We start from the raw sequence: 14103 nt of genomic DNA, 5'->3' as shown, positions 1-14103 counted from the left end.
GTCAGCAGGGCCACTGCAGTAGGCTGTGTCTAGCTGTCCTCTAGGAAGGTGGTCACCAGCAGGAAGTTGTTTAAGACAGATATTTGGCTCAATCACATGGAGGAACTGGGGAAGATGGAGAACTGTCAAAGGAAACTGAGCCCTGCTTCTGATGTGAGAAAGTCCAACATAAATTTCAGATGATTGCCAAGCAGCATAAAATTATAAAATTCATTCCAACACAACAACTGGATATAAAGTGGTATCCTGGGTAAGAATCTTTTTTTTAAAAAAAAATTTATTTTATTTATTTGAAAGACAGAGTTACAGAGAGAGGTAGAGACAGAGAGAGAGAGAGAGAGAGAGAGAGAGAGAGAGGTCTTCCATCCGCTGGTTCACTCCCCAAATGGCCATAACGGCCGGAGCTGAGCTGATCCAAAGCCAGGAACTGTGCACTTCTTCTAGGTCCCCTCTATGGGTGCAGGAGCCCAAGGACTTGGGCGATCCTCCACTGCTTTCCCAGGTGCATTAACAGGAAGCTGGATCCAAAGTGGAGCAGCCAGGACCCGAACCAGTGCCCATATGGGATGGCAGCGCTGCAGGCCAGAACTTTAACCTGATGTGCCACAGCATCGGCCCTCAGGTAAGATTCTGAAACAGCGAACACATCAGGTAAAAGCTAAGAAAGTCTGAGTGCAGTGTGGACTTTAGTTAGTAATCATCAAAATGGCTTCCTTAGTTGACCAAGGATAGCATGCTAATGTTAACAGGCTAGTGATCGGAGAAATAGAGTGTAGAGTGTAAGAGAATTCTCTGCTCCATCTTTACAATTGTCTGTGAATCTAAAACTCTTCTGAAATAAAAAGTTTATTTTTAAAATGGCAGAGAAATGTTAGAAGAAGATAATTTCATGTAAGGTTTTAAAGGTGGTCTTGGGGTTAACTAGATAGAATAGATGAGAAAGTAATGAATGAGTCATAGACTATGCCAACATTTTAGGCTTAAATGAATTTAACACAGTGACAGAGGGAAAAAAATGAGAGAGGAAGTTTGCGGGTGGTTGAGCAAATAATGAGTTTGTCTTAAACAAATTTGAGACAAAAATGGGTAATTCACATGTAAATATAATCAACAGTTGGAGAGAATGAATTTAGCATTGGGTGAAAGTTCATGAATGGAAACATGGGTGGAGATTTAATCATTCAACCAGTAACTACTTAAGAAACAAGTACTACTAAGGGCTTGTGTGGAGAAAGGGAAGGGAGTATATAGCAAAGAACAAGCAAGGTGTGCTTGTGCATCTCTCTACAGGTAACAACAGAAAACGGCAAAACAGGCTTAAGTGAGACCTAGCTAGAGAGAGGCACACTGTAATTGTCAATATAAGACAATATAAGTAAAATCACTGTAAAATGGATGGTGAGTCTACCCCAGATAAATATGCTGAAGACTGAATTTCCATTGTGGCTACAGTTGGAGGTGGGGCCCCTAAGAAAGTAATTAAATACAGTCATAGGTGTGGTGCTCTCAAACAATAGGATTAGTGTCCTTAAAAAATGAGGCACCAGGGTATACATTTGGCCTAGCAGTTAAGACTCCAGTATCCCATATTGGAGTATCTGGGTTCAAGTCCTGGCTCTACCCCTGATTCTAGATTTCTGCTGATGCACACCCTAGGAGGCAGCAGATAATGGCTCAAGTAGTTAAATCCATGCCACACACATGGGAGACCAGAGATTGAATTCTGGTTCGTGGGTTTGGCCCAGCCCAATCCTAGAGCATGAACCAATGGATTTAAGTACTTTGTCTGTCTCTCTTTCAAATAAAAATAACACAATAAAATAAAAAAGAGACACCAGAAAGCTCAGTCTTCTCCAATCCCATCCCCATGTGCATGTACCAAGAACAAGCAAGAGTTGTATGAGGACATGTGCAGAAGGTGGCTTCTGTAACCAAGGAAGGAAATTGGTCAGAACCTTGATCTTGGACTTTCCAGCCTCCAGAATGTTAGGAAATAAATTTCTGTGTTCAAGCTACCCAGTCTTTTGCTATGGAAGCCTGAACTGGTTAATGCAGATAGTTACTAGAGGGTAAAAGGAGGAAATTTGAAAGGTCAGACAGAGTAATAATAAGAAAATCAAGATAATGCAGCATGAAGTGAAGAGAATACAAGGCTTTATTTATTCATAAACTTTTTTTTAAGATTTATTTATTTACACAGAGAGAGAAAGAGGGCAGAGAGAGAAAGAGAGCGAGAGCGGACTTCCATCTGCTGGTTCACTCCCCAATTGGCCACAACAGCCAGAGCTATGCTGGTCTGAAGCCAGGAGCTTCCTCCAGGTCTTCTCATGGGTACGGTGTTACAGAGGCCCAAGGAGTTGGGTCAGCTTCAACTGATTTCCCAGGCCACAGCAGAGAGCTGGATCAGAAGAGGAGCTGCCGAGACTAGAACCAGTGCCCATATGGGATGCCGGCACTGCATGCAGTGGCTTTACCTGCTACGCCAAAGCGTCAGCCCCTGTTCATAAACATTTATTGAGAATTTATCTCATGCCAGACATTATACTAGACTTCGAAGGTAGAATAGTAAGCAAGATACAACTTCTACCCATGTAGAATTTACATCCTGTGATATAGTGTCACAAAGAAGAAGCACTGGACAACCCAGCCAGATAGGGACAGTGAGAAGTGCAATGAAGGGAGATTCAATGAAGAGGAATACTTTTCAGCTAAGGAGCGTCCTGAGCAGTCCGAGGAGAACCTTTGGGAAGTAACGTAGACACTGAGACCTGGCAGAGAAAGTGAGCTCCCTCTGCAAAATGCTGACAGAGGAGATTTACAGGCAAATGGAACAAGTGCAAATGCCATGGCATCAGAAAGCACTTAAGGAATTTGAGAAACACAAGAGGGATGCCAGTTGGATCGGCATAAGGCAGTCAAGGGAGAATGAGATGGACAGGAGGTGATATTGTAGAATTTTGGAGCCACATCATCCAGGCTTTGTAGGCCAGCATTAATACAGATTTTTTTTTAGGACAATGACAACCCATTGAATGAGTCTAAGGAACAGGTAGGTGACATGCCTGATTCAGATCTTTAGATGGTGATAACTGATTACTATGTGAAAAAACATTTTCAAGAAAATCAAGGAAAAAAAAAAAGATCAGTTGGAAGTTAGTTCAAATTTAAAGAGATTATGGTGATTTAATTAGGATGGTGGCATATGGGTGTAGGGAAGTGGTGAAACTTGAGATGCTTTTTGTTGTAGACATAAATGAATGGGGTGATGGATTGGCTGTAGGGAATTGAATCAAGAAAGGAATTAAAGCAGATGCCTGAGCTTTATTTGAGAAAATGGATGCGTGATGGTGCCAAACACTGAGGAGAATAACAAAAGCCTAGGTTTGTGAAGAACATGAAAAACTCAATTTTGGACATTGGGATAGAAATCAATTTTGAAAGCTGCTGGCATTATACATGGTGTTTAAATCCATTAGACTAAGTGAGTGTTCTTAAGGGCAAAGTTCTGATAGCATTGAAAAGAGAGCAAGCTCTGAGCCTTGACAAAGAGATGGAAAAGTAGCATCAGTGAGCTAAGAGGAAAACCAGGAGAGGATAGTGTCCCAGGGCCAAGGGGAGAAAAGGTTTCCAGGAGGGTGTGGGTTTCTGTGTCTAAGGCTGCCAAGGCCTCAGACGAGGTAGTAGAAGAGAGCTGGGCTTGGCAATGCAGAGGCTGTGGGAGGCCGTGACAAAGTGAATTTCATGCAGAAAGAGGTAGAGATGGGAGCCAAATTAGAACGGGGTAAAAAAATATGAATTGCAAGAAACAAAGATAGAATTCAGAATGTGTTCAAGGCACTTAATAGAAGGGCAAAAAGAAATAGGGTAGTATCTGAGGGGGAAAATGTGAGGTCACCAGAAGTGTGCTTTCTTTTTTGTTATTGTTTTCATGCTAGATATGTGGACAGGTACGACCCAGGAGGAAGGGTGCAAGTGATGTTGCCAGATAGAAGAGAGATAAGCCCTAGTCCATAAGAAAACAAGAAGGGATTACAGTCCAAGAAAAGTGAAAGGTTTGCACTTGGTAGAGACAAGGGATAATTCTTTCACTGAAACACACAGGGCACAGGTTCTGTTTAGTTAGATTTAGTGTGGGAACAGGAGGGAGTTTACCTTGATGCCTTCTATTTTCTTAGCTAAGCTCAGGGAAGAGATGTGAGGGGTGAAAGAAGGTTTTCAAATAGTCATCTGAGAGAGTGAAAAGTAAATTTACTGGGAAAACACAGGTGCGCTAGGCAGTGTTGAATGCCAACTGAGGTATTTTGGTCATGAATTTCAAGTGTTAGGAGCCTACCTTGCTCTTTCCACCAATGTACAGCTCTTGCCATGCAAACAAGGACAGGGGTCAGTAGTTTGGAGACTACAGTGGGGTTCAAGAACTGTAGCAATGGTGTGGATGGGTAATGAATGAGAAGACCAGCAGGTGATGGTCATATAATAGTATACTTAAAATGCTGGTCATTGCATTGACGGTGATAAGTTCCAGTGGCAAAGTGTGGGTTGAGGAAGAGAGTGAAAGAGGAAATGTCAAGGACTAGAGCGGCTAACGCTTAGGGTATTTCATGGTTCTTGCAGTTGCTAAGAACAATGGCAAGAGTTAAAGGTGTACAGAAAGGCAATGAATCCGTTGTTGAAGGCTAAATGAATAAGGAGACATATGTAGGGAGATAGGAATTACCACAGAAGAGAAGTCGTAGGTAGTAAAACTAGACAGGAACCCTCAAAGTACCTGTCCAGCTAAGATTATAGGGATACTGTCCTAAAGACAACATAGCATGGCCCTAATAAGGAAAATATATGACTATTTTTAATTAATACCTATGAAATAATATCTTTGTTTTGGAATCACATATTCTGATCAGTCAGGATATTGGGCATATACTATAATTTTTTTACTTATAAATTATAAACATGGTAGCCCAAATATATACTTATTATAAAAGAAAATTTAAAGAATAAAATATATAACATGAAATAGACTACATTTAAACTTATTTCAAATGGTTATTAATGAGTATTTTTGCTTTTACTGGAAATTGAAAATGCTTTAATTTTTAAAACACTGATATAAACTTTATACTCAAGGTGCCTTGAAGGTCCAGTACTGTTTGGTTTATTTGAGTTTATGATTTGATACCTTTCCTAACTGAAAAAGACACATAAAAACATTTTTATTCAAATGAAAGAACTATATCATTATCTTTACCAAATTCTGGTACTCATTTTTAAGTACCATTTAATCAAGTATACAAAAATTTTCAATTTTTTATATAGAAAATTTCAGTTTATCCTGATTTCACTCAACTTTCCTGTAAACTAATCAAAAGGTGTAACATTCTTATGTAACAATGAATTTATAACTTGCTGAAATTCTTTATTTGATATTATTATAAAGATTTTTGAGAAAAGAAAACATGGCTTGAGATTAGACCCGGGTTTCTTGGCTCTGGTTGAAAACATACCTCAAGAAGCAACCAAATCGGCCACTTTGAAAAGAATGGCTATTCCAGGAGCTTCTTCCAAAGAAACCCTGAATGTGATGTCTCTCTTTGAAGTTCTTTTCATTTGCTGATCTGCTCCAGAGGATGGAAAAGCTCAGTTCAAGACTTTACCATTCTGCTTTAGGAACAGAGGGAACCCTGAAGGGGGCTTTGTTTTTCCTTTGTACAGCTAATGGCCTATTTTTATGAATATAAGTATAAGGCAGTATTTTATGTAACAGTTCTTCCCATGCCTTAGGAATAGCCTATGAAATGTGTTTTTCAGTGATCATATTATTAAATATTCTTCATCAATAGCTGAATGGAACAACTGTTTTCTCTGCTAAAAGAAAACATTTATTTATTTAGAGTAAGTTAGGGATGGGTGTTTGTCATAGTGATTAACACTCTGATATCAGAGTGGGTTCAAGTCCTGACTCCATTCCTGATGCCAGGAACCTACTACTTTGCACCCTGGGAGGCAGCTGTGTGGTGAGTATTCAAGTGCCTGGGTCTCTGCCACACATCGTAGGGGACCAAGATTGAGCTCTTGGCTTCCTCCTGGACCACTCCTGACTGTTGGGGGCATTTGGGGAGGAAACCTGCAAATGATATGTCTTTCTCTCTCCCTGTCCCTCTCTCTTTCTTTCTCCCTTATCTCTCTGATTCTCTCTCTCTCTCTCTGCCTTTCAAATAAATAAAATAAAATAAAAATCAGAATAAGTTAGAAAATTCCTTATGCAGATAATGGAGTTTTATAAGAAGTTCATCAAATCATTTTCAGCTGTATCACCTAAAGATGGAAATTATTTCAAAGTTTGTATTTAAAGCACAAGGAGAGTGTTATAGCCCATTAGATGAGGAAAATAATTTCATAATTTGTAAAAATTAATTTTAGTAACTTCCTGGAAAGATAGAGGCAGTGCTTATTAAAGAAGGGATCTATGTTTCTCTCTCTCTCTCTCAAACAGTATATGTTAATTTCCTATTCAGCATTAAAGTATAAAGTATTCATTTTCAGATAAATTACTGTGTCAAATAATTTACCATCTATCACTAATTTTATCTTTTAACTATAGCTATTAATTTTTAGTCTCAGTTCAAACTACTTAGCATTATACTTTTTTAAATTTTATTTTATTTATTTATTTTTTATTTATTTATTTTTTTGACAGGCAGAGTGCACAGTGAGAGAGAGAGACAGAGAGAAACGTCTTCCCTTGCCATTGGTTCACCCTCCAATGGCTGCCGTGGCTGGCGCGCTGCTGCCGGTGCACCGCGCTGATCCAAAGCCAGGAGCCAGGTGCTTCTCCTGGTCTCCCATGGGGTGCAGGGCCCAAGAACCTGGGCCATCCTGCATTGCACTCCCGGGCCACAGCAGAGAGCTGGACTGGAAGAGGAGCCACCGGGACAGAATCCGGCGCCCCGACCGGGACTAGAACCCGGTGTGCCGGCGCCGCTAGGCGGAGGATTAGCCTGTTGAGCCACGGCGCCAGCCTATTTTATTTATTTTTTGACAGGCAGAGTGGACAGTGAGAGAGAGAGAGAGAGAAAGGTCTTCCTTTTGCCGTTGGTTCATCCCCCACTGGCCGCTGCCGCCGGTGCACCGCACTAATCCGAAGCCAGGAGCCAGGTGCCTCTCCTGGTCTCCCATGCTGGGGCAGGGCCCAAGCACCTGGGTCATCCTCCACTGCACTCCCGGGCCGCAGCAGAGAGCTGGACTGGAAGAGGGGCAACCGGGACAGAATCGGGTGCCCCGACCAGGACTAGAACCTGGTGTGCCGGTGCCGCAGGCAGAGGATTAGCCTATTGAGCCGTGGCGCCGGCCTATAAATGTTTTTATTTGAATTATATTTTCTCTGACAGATAGGAGTTATCTTCTGCCCAAATAATTTACATTTTTGCATTTAAACAGAAGTTTTCTACTTTATAGAAAATAGTACTCTTATTCTATAAAGTTATATTTTCACAAGTATATGTAAAATGTACATTTTTGTAAAAACCATAGAATTAATAAATCTAATGTCTTTAATTTGTAACAAGTTTTACAGACATTTAGGGAATGTTTACTTCAAAAATAGGCAAAATTCTACCAGCTAGCTATCACCCCAAGGTCATTCTTTAAAGTTATAATTTAAATGTCCATTTTAATTAAGTGTATTAAAAACCTCGATGTCTAACTTGGAAATAATTGTATATAAACAAATGATATTTCAATCACATCTTCTAATTAGAAGGGATATTGTATAGATCATTTAAATTCTATTTGTCCACTTTACGTCCTGGTACTCTAAAATGACCCTCATATATAGCCAATCATAACAGTATTAATATTATGCACTATAACATTTATAAAATAAACTTGTTTCAAACAAACCCTTCAGGGACGATCGTTTATAATTAGGTCACTGTCTTAGCATAGATTCTCTAGCAACCATGGCCTGGCAATGTCTTCTGTTCCCTTACCTTGTCATGGAGTCCAATCCCTAAGAAACACAAGTGAGAGAAAGAAATGGGTGAAGCAGTGTGTCTTAGGACAAGTGCATCACCAGCTTGCCACTGTGTGGTATGAAGCTCAGCTGATTACGTGTTGAAGGGCTGCCTTCCAAGAGCCAGTACCACATCTCCAGGTAGTCTGTAAAGGAGAAGAGAGAAGAGTTCATCTGCCATTTCTGTTTTCCATTGGAAATAAGTAATACCCCTCCGGAAACGACTTTCAAGTTCAGTCTGGATTATAAACAGATCCTATAGCCTCCTTTCATCCAGGGGCTGCAGGCAATACCTGGGGGGAAGTGAAAGACAAAGGACACAGGCTGTGTGTAAGGTATTTGTGAAACATAGATGAGTTTCATGTTTAAGCTGGGGTCCACTCCCAGGATAACTCATTATGTATATGTAAATATTGAAAAAAACTGAAACACTTCTTGTCCCAAGCCTTTTAGATAAGGGACATTCACCCTGCACATTCTTCGGTTCAACCTGTCAGTTACTGGAGATGATGCTGTGATCTTGCTTCAGTTGTCTGTCTTTTCACCCAGGTAAAACCTACATTTCCCATCTCACTGGTTTTTTTTTAAACTTTTATTTAGTAAATATAAATTTCCAAAGTACAGTTTATGGATTACAATGGCTTCCCCCCGCCTCACAATTTCCCTCCCACTCGCACCCCTCCCATCTCCCTTTAAGTCCCTTAACAAACCTTTTAAATAAACCGGTGCCCTGTAATTAGGTGCATATACATTGATAATCATTATATCTTCCTGTTGAATTGATCCCTTCATCATTATATAGTGCCCCTCTTTGTCTCTCTTAACAGTTTTTGTGTTAAAGTTTATTTTGTCTGATATTAAGATGGCTACACCTGCTCTTTTTTTCATTTCTGTTGGCATGGTATATATTTTTCCAGCCTTTCACTTTCAGTCTGTATGCATCTTTGTTGGAAAGATGTGTTTCTTGTAAGCAACAAATAGATGGGTTATGTTCCTTAAACCAATCAGCCAATCTGTGTCTTTTAACTGGACAGTTGAGGCCATTAACGTTCAATGTGACTATTGATAAGTAGTAACTTTGCCCTGTCATTTGCCAAAGATATTTTCTAATATATGCTTTGAACTTCCTGTGATCTTTGCTGTGAGGTTTCCTTCCTTTACTTTCTTTCATATTGATGACCGTGTTTCTGTGTTTCTGTGTATAACCCCTCTTTAAGCATCTTTTGCAGGGCTGAATGAGTGGCGACAATTTTCTTTCAATTTCTGTTTGCTATGAAAGTTCTTTCTTTCACCTTCATTCACAAATGAGAGCTTTGCAGGATATAATATTCTGGGCTGGCAGTTTTTCTCTCTTAGTACCTGGGCTATGTCTCGCTATTCCCTTCTAGCCTATAGGGTTTCTGATGAGAAGTCTGCTGTGAGTCTAATTGGAGATCCTCTGAGAGTAATCTGATGTTTCTCTCTTGCACATTTTAGAATCTTTTCTTCGTGTTTCACTGTGGTGAGGTTGATTACAATGTGTCATGGTGAGGATCTATTTTGGTCATGTTTATTAGGGGTTCTATGAGCTTCCTGTACTAGGATGTCTCTGTCCTTCTCCAAACCCGGGAAGTTCTCTGCTATTATCTCACTAAAAAGGCCTTCTAATCCTTTCTCTCTCTCCATGCCTTCAGGAACTGCTAGAACCCGAATGTTGAGTTTTTGAATAATATCCTGTAGATTCCCAACAATATTTTTTAGATTTCTAATTTCCTCTTTTCTTTGGTTTGACTGTATACTTTCCTGTGCTCTGTCTTCTAAGTCCAATATTCTCTCTTCTACTTCACTGACCCTGTTTTTAAGGCTCTCTAATGTGTTTTTCATTTGATCTATTGAGTTCTTCATTTCATTTTGATTTCTCTTCAATATCACACTTTCCTGTTCTACTAGTTTCTGTGTTTCATTTTGATTCCTCCTTAAGATTTCATTTTCATGAGAGAGACTTCCTATCCTGTCCAATAAGAATTTATGTAGCTCAAGCATTTGTTTTTGAAAACTCCTAAATGTTCTTATCATAAATTTTTTGAAATCTGTATCTTGCATTTCTTCCACCTCATCATCTTCATAATCTTGGCTTGGGGTGTCTTGTTCATTCAGGGGCATAATAATGTCTCCCTTGTTCTTGTTTCCTCAGTTTCTGCGTTTGTTGCTTGGCATTGTGGAGATATTCTTTGGATTCTCCTTCCCTCGCTGTGGTGTTTTTTTCTTGTTATACTATGACGGTATTAAATGGACTGTCTGCTTTTGATGGAGCCTTAGAGGCTTGAGATGGGTGTGGCCTGAGAGCTCTGTTTGGTTCCTCAGGGTTAAGGGTGTGCCAAAGGTGACACTCCCAGGTTAGGTGTGGTAAATCTTTTTCTTTCTTTGTTTCTTTCTTTCTTTGTTTCTTTCTTTCTTTCTTTCTTTCTCTCTTTCTTTCTTTCTTTCTCTTTTTCTTTTTTCTTTTTTTTTTTTTTTTTTGATTCAGAAGAGAAGTAATTCCACACAGCTGAGTGGAATTGAAGGTAGTTAGCAGGCAAATGATATACCCACAGGAGCCAGAGATCGGAAGCTCTTTCCCAAGGACCACACAGGGAATCTGTGCTGCCCTCAGTGTGGGCTCCAATTCTCCTGCAGTCTCCCACTGGGTTGCCAAGGTTACTGAATTGTAGCATCTCTGGAGAGTACTCACGTGAATTCCATGAGTTCTCTCACCCACCGTCTCTTTTTTCACAGTCTCAGTTCATTAGCACCACACATTCACTAGGTCCTAATCTCCTGTTATTTCACCCCCCTCCAGAGTCAGGTTTTTCTGCTTGGCTGAGGGTGGGTGCAGCCCTGAGGTCGCGCCGCTTATGACGTATGTCCAAAATGGCGCCTGCTCTTTGTCTTGCTCGCCTTTGAGAGGTGAGCAGAGAGAGAAACTCGTGCTGGTACTGGTCACTTTTTTTTCCCCCTCTCTCTTCTATTTAGCCTGGTGAAATTTTCCCCACGGGGTTTCAAGCCTCGTTCCCTCTAGTCTCCTCTTTCCAATTTCCCGCCAGTGTCTCAGGCTATTGAGATTCGGCTCACCTTGTGTTCCAGCGCTGGTGCATTGATTGTGCCACTGGTGTCCTGAGCCGTGGGCTCCCACGCCCTCCACGCAGGTCCACCATGAATCACTAGTTCCGGAAGAGTTTCCTCTGCTGTTTCTTCCCCTACTCTTCCTTGAACCTGCAGTATCTCCACTTTTATTAAACTGTCTCTTCCCGGACTATCAGTGTGCTCCCTTCCTATTCTGCCATCTTGCCACAACTCCCCATCTCACTGTTTTAATTGCAATCTTGCTATTGTAGTTTTTGAAACATGACAGGTATGATAGTTAATTTTATGTGTCAACTTGGCTAGGTCTTTGTCAAGCACTTGATCAAACATTCTGGATATTTATGTAAAGGTATATATTATTTTATTTCAAAGATTCATTTTTTTATTTATGTAAAAGAGTTATAGAGAAAGAACCATCTGCTGGTTCACTCCCCAAATGCCCACAACTGTGCCAGGCCAAAGCCAGGAGCAAGGAACTTCTTCCAGTCTCCCAAGTGAGTGCAGGGGCCCAAGCACTTGGGCCATCTTCTACTGCTTTCCCAGGCACATTAACAAGGTGCTGGATCAGAAGTACAGCAGCCAGGTCTCAAACCCTTGCCCATATGGGATGCTGGCATTGAAGACAGCAGCTTAACCCATTATGCCACAATGTTGGCCTCCTGTGCAAGTATATTTTAGTTGAGATTAACTTAAATCTGCAAACATTGAGTAAAGCATATTACTCTCTCTCTCTCTCTCTCTCTTTCTTTCTTCTGAAAAGATTTATTTATTTATTTGAAATTCAAAGTTATGGAATGGCAGAGGCAGAGAGAGAGTCTTCCATCCGCTGGTTCACTCCCCAAATAGCTACAACAGCCAGACAGAGCTGGGCTTATCTAAAGCTAGGATCCAGGAGCTTCTTCCAGGCCTCCCACATGGGTGCAGGGGCCCAAGGACATGGGCCATCTTCTACTGCTTTCCCGGATCATAGCAGGGATAGCTCCCTGCTATTGGGAGTGGAGCAGGCAGGACTCAAACCAACATCCATGTGGGATGCCCGCACAGCAGGCGGCAGCTTTACCTGCTAAGTAACAGTGCCAGCATCAACATATTGCTCTTTCTAGTGCAGATAAACTTCATTCCATCAGTTGAAGGCCTAAATAGAAAAATTACTGGCATCCTTGAGCAAGAAGAAATTCGGCCAGCAGACTATCTCGCACTTCAAATACAGCCTTTCCATAGTCTCCAACCTGCTGCCCTACCTTGCAGAGTTGAGACCCAAACCTCCACAATAGTGTGAGTCAACTCCTTAAAATAAACCCCTTTCTGTATACATACAAGGGTACTTCCAAAAGTTGATGGGGAAAATGGAATAAAAGGATAATATAGTTTTGGCACAAAAGATTTTTGAAATCCATGAATAGTTCTTTCATTATACACATTTTTCCGTGAGCTTTTTGAAGACTTCTCTCTCTCCATCTTCAGAGTCTATATTTGATTTTCTTTGTTTTTACATTTTATTTGGAAGAGATAGACAGACATAGAAAGGCCAAGAGACACCTTCCATCTGCTGGTTGACTTCTCAAATGTCCACAAACAACAGCCAGGGCTGAGCCAGGCCACAGCCAAGGTCAGGGACTCAACCTGAGTGTCCCACGTGGGTGGCAGATGTGCAAGTACTTGAGACATTGTCTGCTGCCTTCCCAGAGTGTGCGTTAGCAGGAGGCTGGGTTGGAAAAATGCACTTGGATGTGGGATGTGTGAATCAAATCCCCACCTGCGGTACCAAATCCCCACCCATGAATACCTCTCATTTTTGCATCCTATTAATTCTGCTTCTCTGGAGAACCCTAACTAATACAACGACATTAGGTAAATGCCTTCTCTTATTGTATTTTTCTCTCATTAATATTCCATGATTATTCTCAGACCAAATGAAATTAAAAGTTATAAAGCGCTAAATAAATCCTACTGGGATTTTCAGTTGGCTAACATTACATTTGTATATTAATCTGTGAGTGATTTATATTGTTACAGTGATTTTTTTTCATCCAGAAATAGTCTTTCTAGTGATTCAGAGCTCCATTTCTATTCCTCAAAACTTTGTATAACTTTTTTCCTAGAAATCGTATACATCTACAGGTCAACATTGCAGTGCAGTGGGTTAAACAACTGCTTGTGACACTGGCATCCTGTCTTGGTACACAGGTTTGATCCCAGCTACTCTGCTCCCACTACAGCTCCCTGCTAATACATTTGGGAAGGCAGCATATGATGGCCCAAGTACTTGGTGCCTGCCACCCATGTGGAAGACTGAGATGGAGTTCCAGGCTCCTGGCCTCGGCCTGGCCCATCCATGGCCATTGTGGCCATCTGGGGAGTGAACCAGCAGATGAATGATCTCTTTCTCTCCCTCTCTCTGTGTCACTTTGTCTTTCAAATAAATATAAATAAATCCTTTAAAAAGGTTGGCACTCAAAAAAAAAAAAAAAGAAATTGCATATATTCTCCTCCATATTCTTTTTGCCAATATCCAAATCATATTTTTATTTCAAAAATACAGCTATGTACACTTGATAATATGACACCCGTATACTCACAGTTTGGATGTACATGCATAAATATACTGCCATCCTTGTTTTTGGTTTTTACTTTTAAAGGATAGATATTACTTGGCTGGCACTGCAGCTCAATAGGCTAACCCTCTGTCTGCGGTGCCGGCACATCGGGTTCTAGTCCCGGTTGGGGCGCCGGATTCTGTCCCGGTTGCCCCTCTTCCAGGCCAGCTCTCTGCTATGGCCCGAGAGTGGAGTGGAGGATCGTGCAGGTGCTTGGGCCTTGCACCCCATGGGAGACCAGGAGAAGCACCTGGTTCCTGGCTTTGGATCAGCGTGGTGCACCGGCTGTGGTGGCCATTGGAGGGTGAACCAATGGCAAAGGAAGACCTTCCTCTCTGTCTCTCTCTCACTGTCCACTCTGCCTGTAAAAAAAAAAAAAAAAAAAAAAAAAAAAAA

At 41.1% G+C, this 14103-nt stretch overlaps 1 long non-coding RNA gene across 1 annotated transcript; it reads right to left on the bottom strand.

Moving 5' to 3' along the window:
* Positions 1 to 301: 301 nt before the first annotated feature.
* Positions 302 to 14055, bottom strand: LOC133774603 (uncharacterized). The gene is made up of 3 exons (XR_009868101.1): positions 13690 to 14055; positions 7986 to 8154; positions 302 to 630 (listed from the first exon to the last, which is right to left on the bottom strand). It is a non-coding gene; the product is annotated as an uncharacterized LOC133774603 (long non-coding RNA).
* Between the last annotated feature and the right edge of the window lie 48 nt (positions 14056 to 14103).

This window comes from Lepus europaeus, chromosome 15 (assembly GCF_033115175.1).
Source record: "Lepus europaeus isolate LE1 chromosome 15, mLepTim1.pri, whole genome shotgun sequence".
NCBI lineage: Eukaryota > Metazoa > Chordata > Mammalia > Lagomorpha > Leporidae > Lepus > Lepus europaeus.
Note: the sequence above shows the minus strand (reverse complement) of the source record. Positions and strands in the feature narration are given on the sequence as shown.